The sequence below is a fragment of the Rana temporaria genome, chromosome 6, assembly GCF_905171775.1.
Source record: "Rana temporaria chromosome 6, aRanTem1.1, whole genome shotgun sequence".
NCBI lineage: Eukaryota > Metazoa > Chordata > Amphibia > Anura > Ranidae > Rana > Rana temporaria.
Window position 1 is genome coordinate 210,365,432 of NC_053494.1, and position 14,893 is coordinate 210,380,324.

Genomic DNA, 14,893 nt, shown 5'->3' on the forward strand with positions numbered 1-14,893 from the left:
GTGTCTCCCTTGGGGAGATTTTCTTCAGAATCCTGTCCCGGTGCTAGGTGTCACCATGAAAGGAAGTGAAAGAAACTGCAGAAACAGAAGCAAAGTGAGGATTTTTTTTTTTATAGCCCAGGTATGTCCCAACTTTTGACCCTCCTGGGCCACATTGGAAGAAAATAAATTGAATGGAGCTTGGATGGGATTGGGAGAATGGGTGGAGCTGGGATGGGATCGGGGAATGGATGGAATTGTGATGGAATTGGGATTGTGGATGGAGTCGGGATGGGATCGAGGGAATGGAGGGAGCCGGAATGGGATCAGGGAATGGATGGAGCTGGGATGGGATCAGGAGAATGAATAGAGTTGGGAAGGGATTGAGGGAAAGGATGGAGCCGAGATGGGATCAGGGTGGTGGATGGAGCCGGGATGGGATCAGGGGAATGGATGGAGCCTGGATGGGATTGAGGGAATGGATGGAGCCAGGATTGAGATCGGGGGAAAAGATGGAGCCGGGATGTGATCGGGGGAATGGATGGAGCCGGCATGGGATCGGGGGAATAGATGAAGCCGGAATGGGATTGGGGCGATGGGTGGAGTTAGGATGGTGGATGAAGCCAGGATGTGATCTTTTTAGGGGGGTGGGGGTTAGAGGATATGTGCTAGGGGGTGTTTTGAGAGGGGAGAGGAATTGTGCTGGGGGAGGGGGGGCAAACTCATCTAACCCCTATCCCCTACCTAAAATCACTCCTGGCAGCATAATTGTTACCTACCCATGCCCCCCACCTTCCCAATCAACATGTCCCCCTTCCCTGCAAGAATTCGGAGGAGATATAGCATAGATCCCAGAAAGGAAGGAGAAAGAGGATGGAGCCTCTCAATGTGGTGTCCAGTGCCTGCCTGGGCCTGGTGTCACCCTCTGGCAGGTGTCACCCTGGAGTTGTCTGCACCCCCACCCCCTCCGCACCGGCGCACCCCCATAGTGATGCCACTGTACAGCCTGCAGCTTTTTGGACAAGGGGTGGGCAAGAGGCAAAGCTGCCCCAGATGCAGTGAAGCAATAGGGCAAAAAATAGACACAGGCTGGTGCACCTATTCTACAGCATGTATTAATAGTAGGGGAGAGGGACACAGTTCTGGATTCTTGCCCAGGGCGCTGGACCACCCTGTCCCAGTACTGGCCATGACCTCCATCCTGCTCATTAGACTGTAAATGACCTTCACCACCCCTGTGAGTGAGGTCCTCCCTGTGCCTATAACTTATTTAAAAGATCCCACCCTGGTTCCTAGAGCCTGAAACATGTAAGCATGACAGCCCTATGCAATGCAATTAAAGCTTATTCACTCGATGGATCTGGCGTGTGCTGGTGGAATCTTTGGAACTGGAATTGTAATCTTTTTTCTGTCTGCGTAACGCACTCAGTCCTGTGGCATAGTTTCAGATTGATGTCAGATATGAATCTACAGACCCGGGACGGCAGTAATTGCCTCTCTCTCTCCATCATTACACTCGCACAATGCCCCATTCTCTGCCGTTTGCATATCCCGGATTTATACAGTATATACTCCTATGCAAAAAGGTCCGCTCCATTATGATAGCAAGAAAAACAAGAGTCATTTGTCATTTTTATCCAGATCCTAATTCACTAATGTCTATTTATAGAGAACCATCCAACGGGTTAGTGCAATTCCATAATGGCACATTGAGGAAGCCGGCCTATTCAGGACGGCTTATTCAAGGCTTAAAGGAAGGTCTATACAATTTTTATGCAGATTTATTTTTTATTGCGTTACAATAACGTTGCGGTTATCAGTCTCTCTGTGCTGTCTGAGCCCTTTGAGGTCTTATGTAATGACTGTTTTCTAAAAGCAACACTTTTGATACAATGTACTGAATTATCAAACTGCCACTTTATTAGGCGTCAAAATAATGAACAGAAAAATATACTGGGCCGGATTCAGATAGAATGGTCTATCTGTCCGCCCGGCGTAACGTATCTCAGATACGTTACGCCGCTGTAATTTAGGGCGCAAGTTCTGTATTCAGAAACAACTTGCGCCCTTAGTTACGGCGGTGTAACGTATCTGTGGCGGCGTAAGCCCGCCTAATTCAAATGGGGATGTTGGGGGCGTGTATTATTTAAATTTAGGATGACCCCGCGTTTTTGACGGGTTTTTTTTAACGGTGCATGCGCCGTTCGTGAAATATCCCAGTGTGCATTGCTCCAAAGTACGCCGCAAGGGCGTATTGGATTCGACGTGAACGTAAATGACGTCCAGCCGGGGAGCTGCGGTGGCTCAACGCGATTGGCACTGCGCTGACAAGCCATTCACCTCTGCAGCTAGAGGTTCGGATCCCGGTCTCGGCTACATGTGAATTGAGTTTGGTGGTCTCAGCCTGGCTCCTGGTGGGTGTGCTATGCGAGGTAAGCCTGCGCTTAGTACGCCCACCCCCTCCCACAAAAGCCCCCACACTTACACGCACTCGAAATTGGGTTAACATGCACGCACTTCTAAAAAAGAGAGGCGAAGGACTAACGGGGCTGGCTGAGCGGGCAAATCCTCTCACTCCCTTATAGGGAGTCCCTCTGCCCCGTTGGGCTTCAAAGCGGAGCAGATAGGGCGGGCTGTGTGGGAGGACCCCCTCACACCCGCCATTGCCACCCTGGGGCATGGAGAAAGGTGGCAGATTGCCTCTGGGGGAGGCCTGCCTACTCCCAACTCCTGCAGTCCGGCTCCTCTCTCGAGTACACGCACAAAATACACTTTAAAAAAAAAAGGCTAAAAAAAATGACGTCCAGCCCTATTCGCGAACGACTTACGCAAACAACGTAACATTTTCAAAACTCGGCGCGGGAACGACCTCCATACTTAACATTAGCTACGCCTCCTAACGTATACGCCGAAAAAAGCCTAACGTAAACAACGTAAAAAAATGCGCCGGCAGGACGTACGTTTCTGAATCGGCGTAAATACCTAATTAGCGTTTTCCTCGCGTAACTATACGGAAGCGCCACCTAGCGCGTGAATATGCAGCCTAAGATACGACAGTGTAAGACCAGTTGGATCTTAGGGAAATCTATGCGTAACTGATTCTATGAATCAGGCGCATAGATACGACCCCGCACACTCAGAGATTACGATGGCGTATCCGGAGATACGCCGTTGTATCTCCATTCTGAATCCAGCCCACTGGCTGTATAAAAAAAAAGTGCTACAATGAAGATACAACAAGCATATGTGTAGCATAACCATAGATGTGCACAGCCTACTGCATAAGTGCCGGTTCACACTACAGCGACTTGGGATCCGACTTGTCAGACCTCAAGTTGCTGGACATAAGAAATGCCATTGAAGTGAATGAGAGCCGTCTTAACCACTTAAGACCCGGACCTTTAGGCAGGTAAAGGACCCCGGCCAGTTTTTGCGATTCGGCACTGCGCCGCTTTAACTGACAATTGCGCGGTCGTGCGACGTGGCTCCCAAACAAAATTGGCGTCCTTTTTTCCCCACAAATAGAGCTTTCTTTTGGTGGTATTTGATCACCTCTACGGTTTTTATTTTTTGCGCTATAAACAAAAATAGAGCGACAATTTTGAAAAAAAATCAATATTTTTTTCCTTTTTCTATAATAAATATCCCCCAAAAATATATAAAAAAAATATTTTTTCCCTCAGTTTAGGCCGATACGTATTCTTCTACCTATTTTTGGTAAAAAAATCGCAATAAGCGTTTATCGATTGGTTTGCGCAAAATTTATAGCGTTTACAAAATAGGGGATAGTTTTATTGCATTTTTATTAATTTTTTTTTTTTTACTACTAATGGCGGCGATCAGCGATTTTTTTCAGGACTGCGACATTATGGCGGACACATCGGACAATTTTGACATATTTTTGGGACCATTGTCATTTTCACAGCAAAAAATGCATTAAAAATGCATTGTTTACTGTGAAAATGACAATTGCAGTTTGGGAGTTAACCACTAGGGGCGCTGAAGGGGTTAAGTGTGACCTCATCTGTGTTTCTAACTGTAGGGGGCGGGGCTGGACGTGTGACGTCATTGATCGTGTCTCCCTATAACAGGGAACACACGATCGATGACAGCGCCACAGTGAAGAACGGGGAAGCTCTCCTCGTTCTTCAGCTCCGGGGACCGATCGCGGGACTCCAGTGGCAATCGGGTCCGCGGGTCCCGTGGCCGCGGTCACCCAGCTTCGGACTGGGCACTTAAAGAGGACGTACCTGTACGTGCTTGTGCCCAGCCGTGCCATTCTGCCGACGTATATCTGCAGGAGGCGGTCCTTAAGTGGTTAATGTACACTACTGAAGTCGCTCCGACTTCAGAAAAGGTTCCTGTACTACTTCAAGGCGACTTCTAGGTGACTTGTACCCATTGATTTCAATGGAAGTCGCCTCCAAGTCGGATCTCCATCCACTTAAGGACCCGCTCATGTACATATACGTCGGTACTTTAAAGATGGATATCTCGGTAACGGCAGCAGCTGCTGCCACAACCGAGATATCCATCTTTTCTGTGAGTGGTCCTTTAAACGATAACGGTGGTCTCCGTGCCGGATTCGCCGCGACATCACCGTTATCGGCGGCGGAAGAGGGGCCCCCCTCCCGCCGCTCTCTCGCGCCCTCCGCCGCTTACCGGAGCCATCGGCAGCGATCGGGTTCTTCTCGCTGCTAGGCTGGGATACGAGTGAGGGCAAGATGGCCCCCACCCGTCTCCATAGCATAGCAGGGCGGAAGCAATGTCAAACGTCACTTCCGCCCATGCTTCTTAAAGAGACACTTTTCTGTTGTCATTTTTTCGGTGGGACAAACTGCCAGCACATTGGCGGCAATTGAAGGGGAAAACTGGCAGCACACTTGCGGCAATTGATGGGGCAAACTGGCAGCACACATGCGGCAATTGATGTGGCAAACTGGCAGCACATTGGTGGCAATTTATGGACACACATTGGCAGTAATTGATGGGGCACACTGGCAGCACACTGGTGGCATTTGATGGTGCAAACTGGTAGCACACTGGTGGAATTTAATGGGGCAAACTGGCAGCAACTGGCAGCAATTGATGGGGCACACTGGCAGTAAACTGACGGCATTTGATGGTGCAAACTGGTAGCACACTGGTGGCATTTGATGGGGCAAACTGGCAGCACATTTGCGGCAATTGATGGGGCAAACTGGCAGCACACTTGCGGCAATTGATGGGGCAAACTGGCAGGCACACTGGCGGCAATTGATGTGGCAAACTGGCAGCACATTGGTGGCAATTGATGGGCACACTGGCAGAAATTGATGGGGTACACTGGCAGAACACTGGTGGCAATTGATGGACACACACTGGCAGTATTTGATGGGGCAAACTGGCAGCACACTGGCGGCATTTGATGGGGCAAACTGGCAGCACATTGGCGGCAATTGATGGGGCAAACTGGCAACACACTGGTGGCAATCGATAGGCACACACTGGCAGCAATTGATGGGGCACACTGGCAACACTTGATGGTTACAGTAGCTGCGTTTGATGGCACAGTGGTTGCGTTTGATGTTTTTTTTTTCAGTTTGTTTGCGCCCCCCCCCCAAAAAAAATTGAGCGCCAGCCGCCACTGAACCCAAGCAAGCCCCAAGCACAACACAAAACACTACTTATAATTGTCTATTTTTGAATGCATCATTTGGAGGAAAAAAATATTTCATCGTCCCCATGACCGGAGATGAAAACTGTCTCTGTCCTACTTCTGGGGCATCCAGACAACATGCAATGAATCACGTACCAGGCAATTCTAAGCCAGCATGTTCACTACTCAATCCTTCATTGTTCAGGTACTGAGGCCGATCTTCAGAAACATGAACAAGGGCCCGGCGCCTGAAATGATGAAGGTTGTGGTGATGTTACCTTGGCTGAATTAGCACTTTAAGTTGCATTCTAGAAGACGGAATGGCCGGGGGCAGTGTGAGGACCTCGGTCACGTCAGTTCAAGATCCTTCAAGACATTGTCGGAATGTGAAGACTCAAGGACTTCTCATGACTGTGGGCAGTGTGGCTGTGTCATTGAGGATAACATTGTTAATCACTCCCAAACCAACCAAACAAATTTTAGACGAAGACAGACGTTTCTAATTAAAACTCTTTGTTTGTGCTTTGATTTCCGACCGTATTAGAGACCCCACTTTAACTGCTTGCAAGCTAGAGGCTAGACAATATTAGGCCCATGCAAAATCCAAAGAGCAGTTCTGCCAGACACAGATGTATGGTGAGTATCTTCGGATCCGGGACGGAGTGGCTATTTTGAAGGTTGTAGCTGTCAAACTACTCATGTTTATTGGCAAGCAGGCAGGGCGTGTTCCTGTGTTCCTTAATCCGTAACCAGTTAAAGTGGAATTAGAAACAGATATGCTGTAAGGGGATTGGTAATCAGACCAGTGATCAGTCAGGGAGTAAATGGAACTTGCAGTTTGCTAAACAGGTGCAATCAATAATGCAAAACAGGGTCAGGATAGCAAAGAGCATTCATACACTGCAGAATAATCCAACGCGTTATTCGGGGCCGTTTGAAGGAATTTGGGGGCCCCAAGCAAGAAGCGTGGGACGGGCAGGGCCGTCTTAATAGCATCATGGGCCCCTGGGCAAAGTAATGCTCTGGGGCCCCTACAACAATGACAGTGCAGGTAAACAGACATCAAGTAGGTAGGAGGCAGACTGCCTCCCCTGTGTATCTATCTCTCTCAGTGCCACCATGGGGCCCCCAATTTTGGGGCACCGTGGGCTCAAGGACCAGCTGCTTTGGGGAAAGTGCAGGGGCCCCCATGCAGCTGGGGCCCCTGGGCAGTGCCCAGGTGTGCCCTCTCATTAAGACAGCCCTGGGGACGGGGTGTTGCTGAGCTTCAAGTTGAGAAGCAGGGTGGGGGGGGTTGGGTTGGTACGGGACACAGAGAAGTACTTCTCCACTTCTTCTGTCATTGCAAGTTGATAAGCGGGGGTGGGGTGGGGGGGGGAGGATTTGGGGGGTTGTCGCTGTGCAAGCATCATTAACAGCGTAAAGGGGGGGTGCGCTTCTGCCACCGCCAAACGAGTAGTACTTAGGGTTGCTACCTGTCCAGGATTCACCCAGACAGTTCGGGTTTGGGACCTTGTGTCCAGGTTTCAGTCTGCCTGAAACCCGGACACATTATACAGACTGGGCTGTGGCTCCCCAAGTAACTGAGGTAGTCACACAAAAATCTGTTGCCATTCGGGAGATGCGGGCCGCTGTCTGGGGGCAGGTTTGGCATCACTGAGGGGGAGCCACGATGTCAGCAAGAGCAGTTTGGCCACACCCATTGTTTGCCGCAGCGTGCTGCAATACCACTGTCCTTGAGGCACCCAAAGGTGCCCCAGGTCTTTTATTATCCTATTGTGTATCAAAAAGGAAAAAAACGCACCCTGTGCCGCTAAAGTGTTCGGGTTTGGCTCTAAGAAAAGGTGGCAACCCTAGCAGTACTTCTTCTGATAAGCATTGGGTAATACTTCTGACTGTCTCCCCCCCTTACTCCCCCCCCTCCCTACCGCATACCGCACAGCAGGAGATTCAGTTTGCTGTTCCTGGCCAAAATGAAAGGAAGTGAGCACGGAGTGTGTGCACTTCCTGTCAGTCCGGCCGGGAACAGAAAACTAAATCTCCTGTACCGCGCGGTTACGGTACCCGGGCCGGACTGCAGGAGGAACTAGGAAGAGGAGCTTGGCCACGCTACAGGCTGCAGCCCTGCTGGGGCCCCAGGCCAGCTCGGGGCCCCAATCAGTTGCTTGTTTTGCCTGTCTTGTTCCGACGGGCCTGACATTATTAAAACTGCTCAAATTTGGACTCCTCACAGTAGTGCCTCTGTGGCTTAGTCTGGGCAACACCGTACCCGACATCCCCACTTTCCTGTGCCGATACCGGGCCTAGCCTTGAGTGTTGCTGAGCTTCAAGTTGAGAAGTTAAGAATCTTTTGGGAAAAAATTACTTTAATGTATTATTAAAAAAAACTAACCAGTAAAGTAAGCCCAGTTTTTTTTTTTTTTTTTGCATAATGTGACATATTTTACGCTTCAAGAATTGTGAGAGAATTGTGATCTTTATTCCAAGCAATAAAATTGTGATTCTCATTTTGGCCAGAATCGTGCAGCTCTATTACATCATTACACTCCTGATGAATGGCTGTAATACCAAGAAACGCGTCGAGTGGCACTAGATGTCAAGAGATACTTGGTCTTATCCTTTATTTTTATCTTATTATGTACATGCATCATATCTATTTATCAATTGTATTGCATGCGCAGCATATCTTAGTGTAAGTCATGTGACTACCTATTTGATACAACGTCTTTTTCTATGAATTTGGTATGAATTTCGTTTGCAACAATAAATCATGTATTGTAATTAATTTAAGATCCCTCTGGGGCTCTCCACTGTAGGCCGCAGTCTCTCACTCCTGGTCACACACTCAGAACTCCTGCTGGCAGATTAATGGCATCCAGAGAGCCCGAAAGCAGGCCACGCCTGTCCTTTTATCTCTCTTGCCAGTAGGCTGTTCTGTAACTTGGCATTGTGGGTCTGTAACTTGGCATTGTGGGTCTGTAACTTGGCATTGTGGGTCCGGTAGTCCCCAGACTGATTTAAACAACATGAGTCACTTCTTCATCAAACTATATATCCCACAATGCATAACTGTTTGCTTCTTAAACAGAAGTAAAGATCCTGATAAAGTTTGGCGGTCACTAGAGGGAGCCAAACCTTTACTTAAGAAATTACTCAACTTAATAACTTTAGTAGTAACCCCTGGCTACATGAGCATGGTGAATAAATGGACACTTAACCACTTGCCGACCGCCGCATGTATATGTACGTCCACAGAATGGCACGTACAGGCATATGGGCGTACATGTACGTCCCCGCCTTTCCGCGGGTCGGGGGTCCGATCGGGACCCCCCCCCCCGCTACATGCGGCGGTCGGATTCCCACGGGGAGCGATCCGGGACGACGGCGCGGCTATTCGTTTATAGCCGCGCCGTCGCTCCCCGGAGCTGAAGAACGGGGAGAGCCGTATGTAAACACGGCTTCCCCGTGCTTCACTGTGGCGGCTGCATCGATCAAGTCATCCCTTTTATAGGGAGACTCGATCGATGATGTCAGACCTACAGCCACACCCCCCTACAGTTGTAAACACACACTAGGTGAACCCTAACTCCTACAGCGCCCCCTGTGGTTAACTCCCAAACTGCAACTGTCATTTTCACAATAAACAATGCAATTTAAATGCATTTTTTGCTGTGAAAATGACAATGGTCCCAAAAATGTGTCAAAATTGTCCGAAGTGTCCGCCATAATGTCGCAGTCACGAAAAAAATCGCTGATCGCTGCCATTAGTAGTAAAAAAAAAAAAATAATAATAAAACTATCCCCTATTTTGTAAACGCTACAAATTTTGCGCAAACCAATCGATAAACACTTATTGCGTTTTTTTTTACCAAAAATAGGTAGAAGAATACGTATCGGCCTAAACTGAGGAAAAAAATTAATTATATATGTTTTTGGGGGATATTTATTACAGCAAAAAGTAAAAAATATTGATTTTTTTTCAAAATTGTCGCTTTATTTTTGTTTATAGAGCAAAAAATAAAAACCGCAGAGGTGATCAATTACCACCAAAAGAAAGCTCTATTTGTGGGGAAAAAAAGGACGTCAATTTTGTTTGGGAGCCACGTCGCACGACCGCGCAATTGTCTGTTAAAGCGACGCAGTGCCGAATTGTAATAACGCCTTTGGGCATTTAGCAGCATATTGGTCCGGGGCTTAAGTGGTTACACATACCCAAAATTTTGAGATGGGAATGAGGGACACCTATCAGCAAAAGTATGCAAGCATAGGGAACACCCCTTGCCACACCCCCTTAAAGGAGAATTGTACAAAAAACAAGATTGGTTAAACCCACAAGTGCTTTTTCTACCACTACTATTTCTTTATATTGGCTTTTGGAATTTACAAATGCAGCAATTTAGAAATCAGATGAAAGTTTTAGCACTGGGAAACACTTTTTGATAGATAAAAAGTTCATTTTATATGCAATTATATGGATCAGACCAAAATGAGGGACACATGAGGAGGAAAGAGGGACAGAGGGACATTGCTCCAAATCAGGGACAGTTGGGAGCTATGACTTAACTACAATATTTTTTTAATTTTCGTTACATGCATATTTACTAATACGTAAATGTAACACTTCCAGGTGTTCATTACCTCCCACAGAGATCACAGTGCTTCCTTCTTATGGTGCCTTTATCTGTTTTTTCTATCCAGAAGGACAGAGTCATCATTGCTTGGCCATCATCCAAGGTCACCATCTATTTCCTGGGCTGAGATTCCAGTTTGGAGATGAACTGATTCTTGGCTTTATTCACAAATGTCTGACACAGAACAAATGTCTTCTTGTCAAGTGTCTGCTGGGTGGTCTTTGTGTAAAGTGGGTATTGACTCCAACTGGTTAATTGATGGGGGCAAAGTTACTGTGAAACTGCTTACCGTCTCTGGTCATAACAGTGCCAGTCATCACTCCTGGTCTACATAACTTAAGGGGGAAATATTAATTGGGCAGATGTGAGCTTTCTGCTCATTCTTCTCCTCTAACCTCATTGTAGGCTAAAATACACTTTTCCGAGTCTAGCATTCATGTATTATGGTCAAGTTGGCAGAGGCGGCTCTTTAACAACTTAAGGACCGGACCAATATGCTGCTAAATGACCCAAGGGGTTTGTACAATTCGGCACTGCGTCGCTTTAACAGACAATTGCGCGGTCGTGCGACGTGGCCCCCGAACAAAATTGGCGTCCTTTTTTCCCCACAAATAGAGCTTTCTTTTGGTGGTATTTGATCACATCTGCAGTTTTTATTTTTTGCGCTATTAACAAAAATAGAGCGACAATTTTGAAAAAAAATTCAATATTTTTTACTTTTTTCTATAATAAATATCCCCCGAAAATATATAAAAAAACATTTTTTTTCCTCAGTTTAGGCCGATACGTATTCTTCTACATATTTTTGGTAAAAAAAATCGCAATAAGCGTTTATCGATTGGTTTGCTCAAAATTTATAGCGTTTACAAAATAGGGGATAGTTTTATTGCATTTTTATACATTTTTTTTTTTACTACTTATGACGGCGATCACCGATTTTTTTGGTGACTGCGACATTATGGCGGACACTTTGAACAATTTTGACACATTTTTGGGACCATTGTCATTTTCACAGCAAAAAATGCATTTAAATTGCATTGTTTATTGTGAAAATGACAGTTGCAGTTTGGGAGTTAACCACAGGGGGCTCTGTAGGAGTTAGTGTTTACCAGGTATCTGCACCCCCCCTCCCCCCTGAAAGGTGCCAAATGTGTCACCGGAGGGGGGATCCAAAAAGTGGAGGTTCGCTTTAACGTTGTTGTGCTCAGGCAGCGTTAAGAGCCCTGACTCAGGAGCTGGGCCTCAGCATCCCTAACAACCAATGAATATCGGTGACACCACCCCTTGTGATGTCAGTGACCCAGCATGCCCTCAGTCAATGAAGTCACAAGGGGGCGGGTTCAGCAGGTGACATCACCGGGTGGACCCCGCCCCTTAGTTATTTAAAGAGCAGGATCTGGGGGCCACCTTGTTAAAGGGGGCTTCCAGATTTCGATAAGCCACCTGCCCGCAGACACCCACAACCACCGGCCAGGGTTGTGGGGAAGAGGCTCTTGTCCTTGAATTATTTTTGAGTGAGTGGGGCCCCATGTCAAGTTTTGCCTAAGGCCTCACAAAGCCTAGAGCCGCCTCTGCAAGTTGGTATGGAGCTTTTAAGTGACCTGTATTGGACAGTAGTTCAAATCAAGCCGCCCCAGGTCCTGCTGCACTTATTTTTCAAATATGACATCCACATACCTGACTTTGGGAGAGACTCCACCTTTGTCTCACAGTTACGTCAGGCCTCCCAATTTACAATAGTCACCTATTCCTGGCCGAAGGCCTGTTTCCCAGAATAAAGAATGTCCAATCAAAATGCTTTTTCAATGTATAGGCAGGTGCAGTCTACTTTCTCCACTGTAGGTGTTGCTCTTCCATTGCAGTTGGAGAGGAAGTCAAGAGGAACAGGGTTCCTCTATGGTTTCCTGGATCACTGGGGAAGCTGTCCAATTGGATTCTGCTGCCCCATGTGACTCTAGTAGCCATCTTGGGTCAGGCAGGGCCTACTTAAGGTCCTGGCTCTCAGGCTTGGAGTGTATTTTGCAAGTGGGTAGAGTAGGGACAGGTACCCCATCTTGCAGGGACAGAACTAGCAGCTGGGAAAGGTTCCTGATGAGGAGGGAAAGCGTAGCGCTTGTAGCTTCTCTGGATATCTTCCCACTTTGGCACAAGACGGCCAGGCCGCATTCTACCCCTCCTAACAGGCGCTGTCAGACCAGCTGAAATCTGCTCTCTACACGCTGTTGGACCTGTGAGTGTTCCCGGTTGGGCTGCTTTTCATAATTTTAATACAATTTTTTATCATCACACTTGGACCACACCCCACCTACAAAAAAAATTCTGAAGAATATATGCATAGCATTATAGTCCATAATCCAAATTTCCAGACAGTTTCTTACAGTGCAGCACACAATTCCTCCATTCCATGACCCGTGAATAGTAGTCTGTACAGTGAAAGAGAAAGGGAGCAGAGTGGGACTTTGAAGGAGGCACGCAGTCCATATGAATAATTGAGGTTGGCATTTATTAGGTGTCAGATTTGAGCAATAATGCATAATCATGATTATTATCGCAATATACCATCCATACAGTATACATACATAAAGAGCATGAATGACACATATCCATAGGGAAGAATTATGGGTATAACACCTCTTAACTTCCCATTATTTTTAGGACTGAATACCAAAATATAAAAAAAAACATATATTAGTTCATTACACAGGATGCATGATTCTAATGGTAGATAGTAAAAACACATGATCAGTTTAAACATGATAGATACAAAAGCTCGACACGTTTCATGGAATTGTATCCATTCTTCAGGAGCAAGCATGTGTACATAAAATCGCTGTGTCTATAAGGTGCAAAACACATGACTGGAAACCCCCTTTGAAATGGGCATCTTTTCCGGGAGCTGTGGTTGCAAGAACCGTATGCAAAGCCAGTACAAGGCGACATCCAAGGGCGCAGAACCCCCAGCAGGACAGTTTCCAGAGTATGACCGTGAATGTTATCTATGACTGTCTTGAGGGACTGATGCTGGAACCTAAGGGATAGTGATGAAGTATCTGGAAACGCCAGGACAGGTCTGCAACCCCCGATGGAGCCCATAAGGGTGCACACAATACACACCCCCGAATGCCACACTGAGCGTGTTTGAGATGAGGGGGGAAAAGAAGCTGACGTCCAATCGGTCACATCGCCCGGTGTTTGGCGCCAAACACCCTCACACATTCTATAGATGAGTAGTCTGTACAGTGCGGAGCACCATGCTGCAGCCATCACCTCCCTTACTCTTCTATGCAGTAGGTCCTCACATTTGGAGTAATTTCCAACCCAAGCCCTGGAGGGCTGCTTCATTCCCAGCTACAAAGCTGATAAGCAAAGGTAACAACATCCTTCTACATACCCAAAATGTCAGTACCCTATATTTTCTATAGGCAATGCTTTAAAAGCCTTGATGGCCTGGGAAACTGTCGACAGGGATCCAAGTCAACAACTAGAAGGGGAGGAGAGCAGACCAGTATCTGCTATCACCCTTCCCCCACCCCCTCCCCCTCTTCCCTGTGGCACCCGCTGTGCCGCTCCCGGTCCCGCAGATGGGCAAGCGGAGCCCAAGATACATAGCGGGAGCACGGAATACATAATGGGGGGGTGCGCGTGGTATGGGGAGTATTAGGGCTGAAGCCTAGGCGCCAGGACAAAACTGGTCTGTGCCCAATGGGGAGGCTTCCAGGAAGGATTGCATGTCCCTACCGCTAATACTGCCCCTAACAGACAGGTGACCTGTCCCTACACTACCCACTTGTGGAATGTGTGCCAAGCCCAGGCAAACACATATGAATTACACAGGTTCTGTGGCTGATTAAGGCGGTAAATAAATTCACTTGGTGCCTTATCTGCATTAAATTATCCTCAGAACCTGTGTATTTCATATGTGTTCGCAGTGGCGGCTGGTGCTCAACATTTTTGGGGGGGGCGCAAACGGAAAAAAATTGCAGCCTCACTGTGCCCATCAAATGCAGCCACTGTGCCATCAATTCGCACCACTGTGCCATGCCATCAAACGCAGCCACTGTGCCATCAATTGTCACCACTGTGCCATGCCATCAAACGCAGCCACTGTGCCATGCCATCAAACACAGCCACTGTGCCATCAATTCTCACCAATGTGCCCTTTAATTGTCACTGACTGTGCCCTTTAATTGTCACCGATGTGCCCTTTAATTGTCACCGATGTGCCCTTTAATTGTCGGCGCTGTGCCCTTTAATTGTCACCCATGTGCCCTTTAATTGTCACCGATGTGCCCTTTAATTGTCGCCGCTGTGCCCTTTAATTGTCACCGCTGTGCCCTTTAATTGTCCCCACTGTGCCTATTGTCGCCACTGTGCCCATTGATGTCACTGACTGTGCCCTTCCTCGCCGCTGTGCCCTGTAAAGTGCCCCTTTCCCCCCCCCCGCCCGGCACTTACCTTTACTGGAGTCAGCCATCCACGTCCCTCGATGTCTTCTACCACCCTCGATGACTGACAGGCGTCTCAGCCAATCAGGTTACCGGTAGCCAGAATCGGCCAACCTGATTGGCTGAGACGCCTGTCAGTCTTATCCAAGGAGCACATCCCTAGTGCGTTCCTTGTATAAGCTTCCGGGACCCGAGGGCTG